General features: G+C 46.9%; 2 pseudogenes; both read right to left on the bottom strand.

Annotated features, from left to right (window-relative positions):
* Nucleotides 1-248: 248 nt before the first annotated feature.
* LOC127910817 (fibroin heavy chain-like) lies at nt 249-1,677 on the bottom strand (annotated as a pseudogene).
* A 15-nt stretch (nt 1,678-1,692) lies between these two features.
* LOC127910816 (fibroin heavy chain-like) lies at nt 1,693-16,580 on the bottom strand (annotated as a pseudogene).
* Nucleotides 16,581-16,873: the final 293 nt, after the last annotated feature.

The following is a 16,873-nucleotide window of genomic DNA, read 5'->3' as shown; positions in this document are numbered from 1 at the left end:
CTTTTGTCATCTGCCATAGCGCAGTTTTCTGCCAAATGTTGATTTGCACTGTTTGTTTACTGAAATCACCATAGCAACGCATGCCATTGTGCTGGCTTGCTTATCCGTCACCCTCTTTCTTGCTTTCTTGTCCCGCTACTCCAAATTTTTGCGTTCCTCGTCTAAACGCAGAATTACTGTTCCCTCTTTACCGTGAGATCCACAGAGCCCTCATAGCTCTCATGGCGTTTCCACCACAGAAACCCTCTTCATTCGGCTGTAGGCATCTGAGGACACAGCGACTCAGTTCTCAGGTTGTCCTAGATGGAGAAGGGGGATGTGACAGGGACAGTATGGGTCACACCCTGATCTGTTTCGCCTGTCTTTGTGATTGTCTCCACCCCCCTCCAGGTGTCTCCCATCTTCCCCATTATCCCCTGTGTATTTAAACCTGTGTTCTCTGTTTGTCTGTTGCCAGTTCATCTTGTTTGTCATCAAGCTCCTGCTTTTCCCCAGTCTTTGTTTTCTCGTCCTCCTTGATTTTGACCCTTGCCCGCCCTGACCCTGTACCCACCTGACTGACCACACTGCCTGACCCTGTACCCACCTGCCTGACCACTCTGCCTGCCCCTGCCCCTGAGCCTGACCCTGACCATGTACCCACCTGGCTGACCACACTGCCTGACCCTGCCCCTGACCCTGCCCCTGACCCTGACCATGCCCCTGCCCCTGACCCTGACCCTGACCCTGCCCCTGACCCTGACCGTGCCCCTGACCATGCCCCTGCCCCATTCCCTGCCCCTGCCCCTGAGCCTGTCTGCTCCCTGACCCTGTACCCACCCCTGACCCTGCCTGACCCTGCCCCTGACCCTGACCCTGACCATGCCCCTGCCCCTGCCCCTGCCCCTGACCCCCCTGACCCTGACCCTGACCCTGACCGTGCCCCATTCTCTGCCCCTGCCCCTGAGCCTGCCTGACCTCTCTGCCTGACCCTGTACCCACCTGCCTGACCACTCTGCCTGCCCCTGCCCCTGCCCCTGAGCCTGACCATGTACCCACCTGGCTGACCACACTGCCTGCCCCTGACCCTGCCCCTGCCCCTGCCCCTGAGCCTGAGCCTGAGGCTGACCCTGAGCCTGAGCCTGCCCCTGCCCCTGCCCCTGCCCCTGACCCTGACCCTGACCCTGAGCCTGCCCCTGACCCTGCCCCTGCCCCTGCCCCTGCCCCTGCCCCTGAGCCTGAGCCTGAGCCTGAGCCTGAGCCTGAGCCTGAGCCTGAGCCTGAGCCTGCCCCTGCCCCTGCAGCCTGACCCTGAGCCTGAGCCTGACCCTGCCCCTGAGGCTGAGCCTGAGCCTGAACCTGAACCTGACCCTGACCCTGACCCTGACCCTGCCCCTGAGCCTGACCCTCACCATGTACCCACCTGGCTGACCACACTGCCTGCCCCAGCCCCTGACCCTGCCCCTGCCCCTGCCCCTGTACCCACCTGCCTGACCCCTGAGCCCCTGAGGCCCCTGCCCCTGCCCCTGCCCCTGCCCCTGCCCCTGCCCCTGCCCCTGCCCCTGCCCCTGCCCCTGCCCCTGCCCCTGCCCCTGCCCCTGCTCCTGCTCCTGCTCCTGAGCCTGAGCCTGAGCCTGAGCCTGGCCCTGAGCCTGCCCCTGCCCCTGCCCCTGCCCCTGCCCCTGCCCCTGCCCCTGAGCCTGCCCCTGAGCCTGAGCCTGAGCCTGAGCCTGAGCCTGAGCCTGCCCCTGCCCCTGCCCTTGACCCTGACCCTGCCCCTGCCCCTGCCCCTGACCCTGAGCCTGAACCTGACCCTGAGCCTGACCCTGAGCCTGACCCTGCCCCTGAGCCTGAGCCTGAGCCTGAGCCTGAGCCTGAGCCTGAGCCTGAGCCTGCCCCTGCCCCTGCCCCTGCCCCTGCCCTTGACCCTGAGCCTGCCCCTGCCCCTGCCCCTGAGCCTGACCCTGACCCTGAACCTGGCCCCTGAGCCTGAGCCTGAGCCTGAGCCTGCCCCCCCTGCCCCTGAGCCTGACCCTGAGCCTGCCTGCCCCTGCCCCTGCCCCTGCCCATGACCCTGACTCTGAGCCTGCCTGCCCCTGCCCCTGCCCCTGACCCTGACCTGAGCCTGCCTGCCCCTGCCCCTGACCCTGCCCCTGCCCCTGACCCTGACCCTGACTCTGCCCCTGCCCCTGCCCCTGCCCCTGCCCCTGCCCCTGCCCCTGACCCTGCCCCTGCCCCTGCCCCTGCCCCTGCCCCTGCCCCTGAGCCTGAGCCCCTGAGCCTGACCCTGCCCCTGAGCCTGACCCTGCCCCTGCCCCTGCCCCTGAGCCTGAGCCTGAGCCTGCCCCTGAGCCTGACCCTGCCCCTGCCCCTGCCCTGACCCTGACCCTGCCCCTGAGCCTGCCCCTGCCCCTGCCCCTGCCCCTGAGCCTGACCCTGACCTGAGCCTGAGCCCCTGCCCCTGCCCCTGCCCCTGCCCCTGAGCCTGACCCTGCCCCTGAGCCTGAGCCTGAGCCTGAGCCTGCCCCTGCCCCTGCCCCTGCCCCTGCCCCTGACCCTGCCCCTGAGCCTGACCCTGCCCCTGAGCCTGACCCTGCCCCTGAGCCTGACCCTGCCCCTGAGCCTGCCTGACCCTGCCCCTGACCCTGCCCCTGAGCCTGACCCTGCCCCTGAGCCTGCCCCTGCCCCTGCCCCTGACCCCCTGAGCCTGCCCCTGCCCCTGACCCTGCCTGCCTGACCCTGCCCCTGCCCCTGACCCTGCCCCTGAGCCTGCCTGCCCCTGCCCCTGACCCTGCCCCTGAGCCCCTGCCCCTGAGCCTGACCCTGCCCCTGAGCCTGACCCTGAGCCCCTGACCCTGCCCCTGAGCCTGACCCTGCCCCTGAGCCTGACCCTGCCCCTGAGCCTGACCCTGCCTGCCGTCCTGTACCTCTACCCCGTTTCTGTATTAAACATTGTTACTTCGACAAGGTCTACATCTGGCTCTTACCTTGATACCTGATTGTGTGTCCAAGTCAGTCACAGAGCCCAGGCCATTTCTTTATGGGAAAACAATTTGTGAGGAATAAAGATGGTTGAGGGAGCAGAGAGTGCAGAGATCACGTCATCATCGCCTGATGACGATGGAGTCAGCCCATATGATTATATTATGAAATGGGACTAGTGCCTATGCAGTACAGTTGAGTGGTGGGGTGGGTGTAAATGAGTGGGGGGGTGGAGTTAGATAAGTGGAGGGGTGGAGTTAGATGAATGGGAGGGTGGAGTTAGATGAATGGGGGGTGGAGGGGGTGGAGTTAGATGAGTGGGGGAGGGGTGGAGTTAGATGAGTGGAGGGGTGGGGTTAGATGAATGGGGGTGGAGTTAGATGAATGGGGGTGGATGAATGGGGGTGGAGGGGGGTGGGGTTAGATTAATGGGGGGGTGGAGGGGGGTGGAGTTAGATTGCAAAAAGGTGCCATGGGTTAAGTGTGATGGAACTATTTTTGGCCATGGGAACCTTTATGACTAAATGAATCAATAACTTTGTTATTTTAGCTATAAGGCCTGAGGGGTGTGGTATTTAGCTAATATACCAGGGCTAAGGGCTTTTCTATTAGCACGACGCAGCACAGAGTGCCTGGACACTGCCCTTAGCTGTGGTATATTGGCCACATACCACAAATCCCCAAGTACCTTATTGCTATTATAAACAGGTTACCAACGTAATTAGAGCAGTAAAAACAAATGTTTTGTCATACCCGTGGTATACTGTCCGATATACCACAGCGTTCAGCCAATCAGCATTCAGGGCTCGACCACCCAGGTTATAATATTAGATAGTCGACATATGAACCTTCATGACAAAATGGATCCATAACTTAGTCTAAATATTCCACGTGAAAATTGTTGAAACAGCAAAAGATGAAAGGACAGCGTGTTCAATTACACACGGCGCCCTCCACATTATCTAATCAGCCCTTATTCATTTTTATTTTTATCTGCATTTGATCTGGTTTTCAAATCGTCAAACGGCTTGTCCAATTAGGGTGTTCAGGAATGATTAAAGGCCGCTAATAAGAAACCTTAGCCATAACCCTCCTGCCCTAACACAGTGTAAAGCCTGTGCCCTGGACATGATGTGCGTGCACTGGTAGCATAAATACTCTAATGGCCTCAATGTAGAGCATTTAAACGCCTCAGGAAGATACTGTGATAATACAATTATTTAATCTGTATTCGAGGAGATTATTCAATCTGTATTCGAGGAGATTATTCAATCTGTATTCGAGGAGGTTATTCAATCTGTGTTCAAGGATATTATTTAATCTGTATTTGAGGAGATTATTCAATCTGTATTTGAGATTATTCAATCTGTATTTTCTGTATTTGAGGAGATTAGTCAATCTGGAGGTTATTCAATCTGTGTTCAAGGATATTATTTAATCTGTATTTGAGGATTATTCAAGATTTAGTCAATCTGTATTTGAGGAGGTTATTCAATCTGTGTTCAAGGATATTATTTAATCTGTATTTGAGGAGATTAGTCAATCTGTATTTGAGGAGGTTATTCAATCTGTGTTCAAGGATATTATTTAATCTGTATTTGAGGAGATTAGTCAATCTGTATTTGAGGAGGTTATTCAATCTGTGTTCAAGGATATTATTTAATCTGTATTTGAGGAGATTAGTCAATCTGTATTTGAGGAGATTATTTAATCTGTATTTGAGGAGATTAGTCAATCTGTATTTGAGGAGGTTATTCAATCTGTGTTCAAGGATATTATTTAATCTGTATTTGAGAAGATTATTCAATCTGTATTCGAGTAATGCCGTTGGTTTCATTCCTCTGTTTATGTTACGTTAAAGTAAGTGCCTCGCTATCTAACCCAGAAATCATTATTCATTTGGGACAGTGAAGTTAACACAGTATGTGAATAGACAGTGATATGCTGTTTTTCACTCTGTCAAATTTCATTTCAGACGAAGAGCCTGATGGAAAAATGTCAACTTGATCAAAATAAATGTTTAGAAAGAACCAGTCATTTGCTTTCACCTTTGATAGATGATCGTAGAGGAGAATGTTGACCTCATGAGACAAATCTACTTTCACTAAAAGCCAAGGAAACAAAACCAAAGACATGAATTGATTGTCCTTAGACTGCTTACAGGGTAAGGAGGCCAGTATGATGTTTTGTCATTTGGGTGAACTATTCCTTTAAAGTAATACAGTCATGTGCAGTATGTCTCCTAGTGCATCTGTAGTACACAGTTTGGCACTTGTGTTTTTTTGTTTTTTAACCTTTATTTAACTAGGCAAGTCAGTTAAGAACAAATTCTTATTTTCAATGACGGCCTGGGAACATTGGGTTAACTGGTCTAGGAACATTGGGTTAACTGCCTGTTCAGGGACAGAACGACAGAACGACAGAACGACAGAGCGATTGATGTCCTCTTTAATGATTCTCAAAAAATGCATTTAAGCGTTTTGTGGCAAACGCACTAACAAATTCCTCAGCTGCCAGTTAGCTAAATGTTTATTTATACAGGTCAGAGGGAAAACGTAAACACTGTGGTTTGTGTGAGACGGCTCCCATAGTACGGCCAAGTCTGGAAGTTCTGAGGCAGCACCATCCAACTATCTGTGTTGTTCATGCAACCAGGCAAGGTATTCCCTTTCATCCGGTAAGGATTTAGCTCATTAAATGTCAACAAGGTCCTTAAAAGCTCGGAATACTGGAAGAAATCTCCACGGAAACCACCGTGACGAGCGGATGACAGACAGATTTCTCCCCAGTAGAAGAAGAAAAAAAAAAACGACTCTCCTATTGCAAAAACAAACGTCTGTTTCCTCCTTCGAAACCTGCCCCGGCACGCTACATCAGACGAGATGTTTATCAGTGCCCAGATCATCTGCGATCAAAGTATTTTTTTTTTATAGTGACAAAATAACGTCCCAGCCCGTCAACATACTGTGGTTTTCTCACCGTATGGTGAACAAGCCAGGTGACACAGTTGTTGTCTGCTTGTCTCTCAACACCGGGGCAACTCAGTCAGACCTGACTAAGCCAGCACAGAGGCCCTGTCATCCAATCATCTCTCTCCTATCCTTCAGTGGGGTAAATAACTGGGCTTCAGACATGACCAATCACCAGAAGGAAAATAGGGGATAGAAAAAGAGGATGGAGACAGAGACAGAAAGAGAGAGAGAGAAAGAGAGAGAAAGAGAGAGAGAAAGAGAGAAAAAGAGAGACAGAGAGAGAGACATAGAAAGAGAGAGACATAGGGAGAGAGAGAGAGAGAGAGAGAATTAGAGAGAGAGAGAGAAGAGAGAAAGAAAAAGAGAGACAGAGAGAGAGAGAGAGAGAGAGAGAAAGAGAGAGAAAAGAGAGAGAGAGAGAGAGACATAGAGAGAGAGAGAGAGAGACATTAGAGAGAGAGAGAGAGAGAGAGAGAGAGAGAGAGAGAGAGAGAGAGAATTAGAGAGAGAGAGAGAGAGAGAGAGAGAGAGAGAGAGAGAGGTGAGCTGTGAGTCAGGGACAGGTGGTCAGGGTCAGTGTGTCTCTCAGGTTGGCAGCTCCTCCCCGAGGGCTCTTGACAGGTTTACAGTCATCCACCCACCTGCACAAGCACACATACATATACAGACAGGCACATACTTACACTACACACGCAAACAAACTCTCTGTCTCTCTCTCTCTCTTTCTTTCTGTATCTCTCTCTCTCACACACACACACACACACACACACACACACACACACACACACACACACACACACACACACACACACACACACACACACACACACACACACACACACACACACACACACACACACACACACACACACACACGCACACACACGCACGCACACGCACACGCACACGTGCACAGGGCAGACAGCTCCAGGCTATTGATGTACTCTAGGGGGAATGTCCGGGCTATGCTAATCCGTGCCAGTTCATCAATTTACTGCTGGACCAAACAAGCTTTCTCACCCTCCACCGACAGAGGATCATGCGTCCTTCTCAAGGTGAAAAAGTTCACCACGAGAACATTGGCCACTTCTCTGTGAAAGCATCTTCTTAGCCGCCCTCGGTACATGTGCGTTAGAGATGTCAACGATGAGTATGATGTGTCCTCCTCTCTACCGCCCAGGAAGCTCAGATTCAAACTCCCATTAAGACAGCTCTGCAAGCGTTAGAATTTTTAAAAAATAACACATTCGTTACTTACCAAATATGGAGTTTCGCTGAGCGACTATCTTCATTTAAGTAACATACTTCCAAAGAAAGGTCTAGATACACATTTTTATTTCACCTTTATTTAACTAGGCAAGATAAGTTAAGAACAAATTCTTATTTTCAGTGACGGCCTAGGAACAGTGGGTTAACTGCCTGTTCAGGGGCAGAACGACAGATTTGTACCTTGTCAGCTTGGGGTTTGAACTTGCAACCTTCCACTTACTAGTCCATCGCTCTAACCACTAGGCTACCCACATTTACAAGCAACAGATTAAAAAAAATGCCTGTTCAGCACCTCCAATGTATTGAGTTTCTGCAGACTTCCGACCTGTGTGTGGCAGTAATGAGTGATTTACATTGTGGATGCTGAATAGGCATTTTATTGAAGTCGCACGTCCATTTTTATTAAGTCCTTTTTTCTTATTTTTTTTTGTTTTTACATAATGGTCATAACGGGAGTAAAAAAACAACAACCTGTAGACAAAAACGCCTGAAGGCCAAGGACAGGAACAAGTAGTCCTGCTACGACCACCACAGAGTCATCAAACTGAGCAAAAGGAATATATAACATAGGAATAAAGTTGGAATCCTTTTCGACTCTGACGTTCATCGTATGTGACAGGGGGCTCCAATCCATGACGGATTACGAAGGAAGAGCCAGCTGTGATATGCCTAACAATGCCTCTACCAGGCCAACTCAATGCATTTTAATGCACGCTAAAGACAATTTAAAAAAACATTGTGCCCCGTTTCGAGGTATCGTCACCAACGGATATTGCTCTTTCTCGGAGCACGTGTAACGTCTCCTTGTCCCAGTCTGTGATCCACACATGTTTTAAGATGACCACCATCATCCCTGTCCCCAAGAACTCTAAGGCTTCGTGCCACAATGACTACCACCCTGTAGCCCTCACTTCTGTAATCATCAAGTGCTTTGAGAGGCTGGTTATGGCTCACATCAACTCTATCATCCCAGAACCACTCCAATTTACACACCGCCCCAACAGATCCATAGACGACGCATTCTCGATTGCACTCCACACTGCTTTTACCCCAGGTAGATGAGAGGAATACTTACGTGAGAATGCTGTCCATTGACTAAAGAGCAGCGTTCAACACCATTGTCCCCTCCAAGCTCGTCACCAAGCTTAGGACTCTGGGTCTGAACACCTCCCTCTGCAACTGGGTCCTGGACTTCCTGAAGGGCCGACCCCAGTTGGTGAGGGTAGGCAACATCACGTCCGCGCGCTGATCCTCAACACAGGGGTGTTTAGTCCCCACATGTCCTCCTTGCTTATCCATGTCTCCAACACCAACAAATGTGTGGGGTACAGAGATGGGGTAGTTGTTTCAAAAATCATGTTAAACTGCTATAAATTGTCAATTTCATCTTTACGTGGATCATAATATTACAGTATGTATGCAATTTCCACCAACTGCTGACCTGGTTGTGACAAGGCTACAGTCTGATTTTGCAGCTGTACAGGATGCCTTTACTAATTTAAAACTGGTATTTAATAAATGGCAAAACTAAATATATGTTGTTTTTAAGTTTTGGTAAGATTGTCTCAGAAGGATGACGTCTTTACTCATCAGATGGTTCTATAAATCAATACAAGTCCCTGCGTACAAATACCTTGGTATTTAGATTGACAATGATTTAGCGTTTAAAGAAGGGTTGAGGATACGAACCCGGTTTAGGGTAAGGTTTAGGGGGTAGAGTAGGGTTGAGGATACGAACCCGGTTTACGGTAAGGTTTAGGGGGTAGGGTAGGGTTGAGGATACGAACCCGGTTTAGGGTAAGGTTTAGGGGGTAGGGTTGAGGATACGAACCCGGTTTACGGTAAGGTTTAGGGGGTAGGGTTGAGGATACGAACCCGGTTTATGGTAAGGTTTAGGGGGTAGGGTTGAGGATACGAACCCGGTTTAGGGTAAGGTTTAGGGGGTAGGGTTGAGGATACGAACCCGGTTTACGGTAAGGTTTAGGGGGTAGGGTAGGGTTGAGGATACGAACCCGGTTTAGGGTAAGGTTTAGGGGTAGGGTAGGGTTGAGGATACGAACCCGGTTTAGGGTAAGGTTTGAGGATACGAACCCGGTTTAGGGGATAGGGTAGGGTTGAGGATACGAACCCGGTTTAGGGTAAGGTTTAGGGGGTAAGGTAGGGTTGAGGATACGAACCCGGTTTAGGGTAAGGTTTAGGGGGTAGGGTTGAGGATACAAACCAGGTTTAGGAGGTAGGGTAGGGTTGAGGATACGAACCCGGTTTAGGGGGTAGGGTTGAGGATACGAACCCGGTTTATGGGGTAGGGATGGGTTGAGGATACGAACCCGGTTTAGGGGGTAGGGTAGGGTGGAGGATACAAACCCGGTCTAGGGTAAGGTTTAGGGGGTAGGGTAGGGTGGAGGATACGAGTCCCTGCGTACAAATAACTTGGTATTTAGATTGACAATGATTTAGCGTTTTAAGAACACACGACTGAGGTTTACATTTACATTTACATTTAAGTCATTTAGCAGACGCTCTTATCCAGAGCGACTTACAAATAGGGGGTAGGGTAGGGTTGAGGATACGAAACCAGGTTTAGGGTAAGGTTTAGGGGGTAGGGTAGGATTGAGGATACGAACCCGGTTTAGGGGGTAGGGTAGGGTGGAGGATACGAACCCGGTTTAGGGTAAGGTTTAGGGGGTAGGGTAGGGTGGAGGATACGAACCCGGTTTATGGTAAGGTTTAGGGGGTAGGGTAGGGCTGAGAGTTCAAACCCAGTTTTTAGGTAAGGTTTAGGGGGTAGGGTAGGGCTGAGGATACTAACCCGGTTTAGGGTAAGGGTTTAGGTTTAGGCAGGGGTTGGGTAGAGAACATGAACCCTGTTTATTGACCATTTTATTATAGTGAAAATAACAGGTCCTTGTATCGACCCCTGCGGTACACATTTATGTACTTGTAGACATAACACCATCAATCACGATGGCCTGAGTTCTGTCACTAAGATAATCATGAAACCATCAACAGGCGTTAGCTTTCAGACCTATCGAGGACAACTTATTCAGTAAAATAGCATGATCAACTGTTGCAAAAGCTTATTACTGTTCAGTGCCTTGTTCAAGAGCACATCAACAGTTTTTCCACATTGCCAGCTCGGGTATTCAAACGGTCAACCTTTTGGTTTCTGGCCCAACACTCTAACCGCTAGGCTACCTAACACTCTAACCGCTAGGCTACCTAACACTCTAACCGCTAGGCTACCTAACACTCTAACCGCTAGGCTACCTAACACTCTAACCGCTAGGCTACCTAACACTAACCGCTAGGCTACCTAACACTCTAACCGCTAGGCTACCTAACACTCTAACCGCTAGGCTACCTAACACTCTAACCGCTAGGCTACCTAACACTCTAACCGCTAGGCTACCTTCCACCCTGCCGCCTCGTAGGTGGTGATATTAAGAAATCTCATGCATTTGAAATGTCCATTTCCTATATTCAGATTTGTGTATTTTATTCTGAAGGGGGAAAGCGTCTAATAAATATTTATGAAGATGTCAGTTTGGGTTGTAGAGTTATTTTGCTTTGACAAAATAAACATTTCACGATATTCACTTGACCGAGCAGAGCTAATATTTATTCAGCAATGTGTTCTCTGGACCTTGTTGAATTGAGATAGCGTATTCTGAAACGTATGTAAAAGAAAAGGACAGTTTCCTTGAACTCTTCCGTGTTTTAACATCTGAACATGAAAATGAGGCTGGTAGTCAGTCATATTAATTGCAAAAGTACTATTTGTGTGTGACCACATGCACACACACTGAAAAAAATACCTAAATACAAAAATTAGTTTTATCAGTGATGCTTTCGAAATCTAACTAGTTATTAGTATGTTAACTCCATACCCCACAAGCCCTGAGCCTAGTTTGCATAAATGAAACTTCCACTACTTTAACTTCCCTTCTACAGAATTAGCTCTAGAGTCAGCACATTCTGATCTTAATTCCCAAAGATCAGAGAGTTCCCAGTAAATCCTGTCACTTTCATCGTCCAATATAAGACATGCCATTTGTTTTTCATCAGGCTTTCTGTATGATAGTGGATTTAAAATCTGTAATCATGCTGATAAGGACAGTGGAAGGAGGAAGGAGAGAGAGAGAGAGAGAGAGAGAGAGAGAGAGAGAGAGAGAGAGAGAGAGAGAGAAAGAGAGAGCTGTGCACAAAGTAGGTTCTTGTGCCGATGCTAAAGCTGCTAAAAAAATGATGAGTAGCACAGCAGATGTAAGTTAACTGCATATAGTTAGGGCCTGATAAAATGAGACAGTCAATGGATGACCTTTTCTCTCATAGCCACAGCAAAACACAGAAAGGGGCACCTCATTTAATTTGAAGAGCAAAGGCTTGTGGATTAGAACATGCTTCGCGACCCACAACGCTCCTTGTGTTCTTGACATGATGTTCCACGGTCTCACCCTTGGTAGCAACTGTGTATGTTTGACATCCACAGACGGAGAGGATGATGGCGACTTATTGAAGGTAGACGCAGCAATATGACATCGTCATACGTAATGGGGTGACTTCCTGCTTACAAAAATTTGCAAAAAATGAAGTTCAAATCGACCAAGACAACTACTTTAGGTTTTTCTCAATGTGGACCTGTCTCAAGACTACAACTCTTCTCAATGTGGACCTGTCTCAAGACTACAACTCTTCTCAATGTGGACCTGTCTCAAGACTACAACTCTTCTCAATGTGGACCTGTCTCAAGACCACAACTCTTCTCAATGTGGACCTGTCTCAAGACTACAACTCTTATCAATGTGGACCTGTCTCAAGACTACAACTCTTCTCAATGTGGACCTGTCTCAAGACTACAACTCTTCTCAATGTGGACCTGTCTCAAGACTACAACTCTTCTCAATGTGGACCTGTCTCAAGACTACAACTCTTCTCAATGTGGACCTGTCTCAAGACTACAACTCTTCTCAATGTGGACCTGTCTCAAGACTACAACTCTTCTCAATGCGGACATGTCCCAAGGCTGATTTTGAATTCTGTTGTTGTTCATGTCTGTAAGCAGGAAGTTGCCCTACTACGATGATATCACATTGCTAGATGGACCTTTAAGATTTGTCACAGCCAACCTGCCGTAAACTGATGATCACAAAGGTCCCCCCCCCCCTCGATTTTCTGATTGCAGAATTGGACCCATCTGGCTCCTGTTGGTAGCCCAGCTCAAAGCACTTGACCTAGGGCATATGGCTGGGTTCACATGCCAGACACAACTCCTCATAACCCAGCCCAACTGGCCCCCAGGGGCCATGCAGGAAATAGCTGCTGTCACAAGCAGTTGGGCTTTCATTAGTTTCTCAGCCAGAGGAGCACTTGGGTGGAGAGAGGGAGGAAGAGCGTGAGGCACTGTGAATCTATCCCAACGTAACTTAAACTGCTCCTTCTCCTCTTCTGTTCTCATTCGCCCACTGGGTGTGTCCCAACATAACTTAACTGCTCCTTCTCCTCTTCTGTTCTCATTCGCCCACTGGGTGTGTCCCAACATAATTAAACGGCTCCTTCTCCTCAAAAAGAAAAGTGTGTAAGAACTGGACAAGCTGAGAGAGAATGGTATTGCACAAGATAAGGGAAAGGGTATTTGGAGTAATAAAACATCAGAGAGAGTGAGAGAGAGAGAGAGATGTCTTTCAGCTGATTAGATGATGGTTGCTCAGGTGTGCTGTAAGTACAGAGGCTCCACCCCTAGCTCTATTTGCTACGGTTCATGGGCGTGACCCAATTCCAGGTTGGCACAGGCTTAGACAGGTTGCCAACTTCAAATCCTATGTGATCTGCCTGAAGACACGCATTGATTTTCAATGAGCTCACGCTTGCAATGTTGATCGCAATCTGAAGCCAGGATTATAAATGTGGAAAGAACTTTCCTATGACATAGCACAAGCTAACGTGGGCATAAGTGTTTCCAATGTACATAAACGTGTGCGTTTGCTAACAGGCATGTTGCGATTTCTCTCAGTGTTTGCTGCAAGTGCTGGTGTGACATCATACACACTTACACCCCACCAGACACCCCACCAGGGGTCTTTTCACAGTCCCCAGGTCTAGAACACATTCCAGGAAAAGTACAGTATTATACAAAGCCATGAGTGCATGGAACTCCCTTCCATCTTATATAGTGAACAGCAAACCTGGTTTCAAAACATAAATATAAAGCGACACCTCATGGCACAATGCACCTCTCCCCCATGTGACCTACTTGTTGTGTGTATGTACTGACATGTACGTGTAACTGATAGATCCACACACACACACACACACACACACACACACACACACACACACACACACACACACACACACACACACACACACACACACACACACACACACACACACACACACACACACACACACACACACACACACACACACAACACACACACACATCTTTTCGTAATGTGTCGGACCCCGGTAAGAGTAGCTGTTGCCATTGGCTTTGAGGATCATAATAAATGAAATCATTCAAATGGAGTGTGTAAAGGACCACTACAATATCATAATGAGTAATGTCACTTCCCACTCTGCTAAATGCTGCAGACTCTAAATGAAAAGACCTCCATGCTAACCACACGAGGTGGATTTGACCCGACATCACCTGAGTTCTTACCAGGCAGGCGTCACCTCATACCCATTTAGGCACCTTAATTACAGAGTTTGTGAGCAATTACGCCTCGGGTTTTCTTGTTTTTTTTTTCACACCTGGGAGACCCGTCAAGATTCCTTCACATCAACGAGGTCTCCATGCGTGTTCGGGTTGGCGCTGGACGCGCCGTTGGAAGGAGAAAAATGTTTGTCTAAAATGGGAGGAGAATGACAGATTTCAACAAAGCTGGAGTTGAGCTATAACTCAGGAATCAAGTCTCAGTATGGCAGTAGCCACACTGTCATACTGATAATAGATTTGGTTATATAGTGAACATTTTGGGTTCTACTCCTGCAGGGATCACACACACTAAGCAGCTTTGGATATAAGTCTGTTAAGTGGTATATATTTTATCATTATTACCCATGTCAACATAGAGCTACATAATCAATCTGGCAAGAAGGCTATGCCAACCTGGCAACCAGGCTATACCAAGCTGGAAACCAGGATATACCAACCTGGCAGCCAGGCTACACAAACCTGGCAACCAGGCTATACCAAGCTGGAAGCCAGGCTATAGCAACCTGGCAAACAGGCTTCATTGTGTTGTCCTCAAATTCAAAAGAGGGTCTCGTTTGAGGTGTTGCCATAGCAATACAGGATATTGTTTATCAATACAGGATGTTATTTATCAATCCCTTTTTTACAGCCCCAAAACATTCACTACAATATAACACATAGCTGTGAAGGCATTACAATATAACACATAACTGTGAAGGCATTACAATATAACACATAACTGTGAAGGCATTACAATATAACACATAACTGTGAAGGCATTACAATATAACACATAACTGTGAAGGCATTACAATATAACACATAACTGTGAAGGCATTACAATATAACACATAGCTGTGAAGGCATTACAATATAACACATAACTGTGAAGGCATTACAATATAACACATAGCTGTGAAGGCATTACAATATAACACATAGCTGTGAAGGCACTACAATATAACACATAGCTGTGAAGGCATTACAATATAACACATAGCTGTGAAGGCATTACAATATAACACATAACTGTGAAGGCACTACAATATGAAGGCAACACATAGCTGTGAAGGCAATATAACAATATAACACAATATAAACATGACGCATAACTGTGAAAGCATTACAATATAAAACATAGCTGTGAAGGCATTACAATATAACACATAGCTGTGAGGGCATTACAATATAACATAAGGCATTACAATATAAACACATAGCTGTGAAGGCATTACAATATAACACATAACTGTGAGGCATTACAATATAACACATAACTGTGAAGGCATTACAATATAACACATAGCTGTGAAGGCAATTCAATATAACACATAGCTGTGAAGGCATTACAATATAACACATAACTGTGAAGGCATTACAATATAACACATAGCTGTGAAAGCATTACAATATAACACATAGCTGTGAAGGAATTACAATATAACACATAGCTGTGAAGGCATTACAATATAACACATAACTGACGCATAACTGTGAAAGCATTACAATATAACACATAACTGTGAAGGCATTACAATATAACACATAACTGTGAAGGCATTACAATATAACACATAACTGTGAAGGCATTACAATATAACACATGACTGTGAAGGCATTACAATATAACACATAGCTGTGAGGGCATTACAATATAACACATAACTGAAAGCATTACAATATAACTGTGAAAGCATTACAATATAACACATAGCTGTGCATAACTGTGGCATTACAATATAAGCATTACATAACTGTGAATTAATTTCAATATAACTGACGCATAACTGTGAAAGCATTACTAAAACATAACTGTGAAGGCATTACAATACAACATATAGTTGTAGTATATAATAGGAGAGTACAGCATTATAGTGTAGTATAACGTATAGTATAACATAGTATAGTATGGTATAGTATAATATATATATGGAATAACATATAGATGTAGTATATAATAGGAGAGTATAGCATTATAGTGTAGTATAATGTATAGTATAACATAGTATAGTATAACATAGCATAGTATAACATAGTATAGTATGGTATAGTATAATGTAGTATGGAATAACATAACTCAGAATAGTATAGTATAGTATAACAGTGTGTGGTGTAGTATACTATAGTATATTGTATGGTATAGTATAAAATAGTATAGTACAGTATTGTCGAGTGGAGTAATGTACGGTATAACAAAGCTTTGCATAAAATATTTTGGTATAGGATAGTTTATAATATTATAAACTGGGTCTATAAGGCCTCAGAACAGCCCTTGTTCAGAACAGACCATCATTATACGGGTATCCTTGATGTATTTGCCGTGGGCTACGGCCAAACAGTAGCCTGTCTTGTGTTTGGTTAATAAACCGTGAATTCGTAAACTCACACATCTGTCTGTACAATTGTTCATTTATGATCTAGCCAGGTCATTACATTGTTGTCAGAAGTAAAAATGTGGATAAAAGTTAGCCAGCTAGCTAGCTGACGTTCCGTGGAGAACAGAGGTTGAACATTTCTTCAAAGGAAGCTGGAGGTAGGAGACAATTGTGACCCGAGGAGGAGGTGCTTGTGCATGGATGCACCTCGGAGGAGGAGTATCTGGAGGAGGAGATCGCCAGGGCAACAGAGCACAGAGGCCGCTTGAGGGTGACTGCTAGAATGATGGCGGCTGAAGAAGGCATGAGTGCCTTGTGGGGATTCTGGTGGGTGGACCGAAGGGGCGACTTCGACGCTGCTTGACGAGAAGGCTGGGGCTCAGAATGTAAATAAACATGGCGGCGCACATGTTCCCGATTGCGTCCGTATCTGTTAATAATAAAGACCCCGGGAAAGCGGATTGGGAAGCTTTTCATGCTTTCAGTTTGAACTGTTTGCTCATTCTAAAGGGGTGGTCGAATGAAGATAGGCCCACTGCAGCTGGCTTTGTGTCTCACAGATGATGCTCTGTCCTGTTTGATATTGATTAGCCCCGAGG

This window comes from Oncorhynchus keta, chromosome 22 (assembly GCF_023373465.1).
Source record: "Oncorhynchus keta strain PuntledgeMale-10-30-2019 chromosome 22, Oket_V2, whole genome shotgun sequence".
Classification (NCBI taxonomy): Eukaryota; Metazoa; Chordata; class Actinopteri; order Salmoniformes; family Salmonidae; genus Oncorhynchus; species Oncorhynchus keta.
Note: the sequence above shows the minus strand (reverse complement) of the source record. Positions and strands in the feature narration are given on the sequence as shown.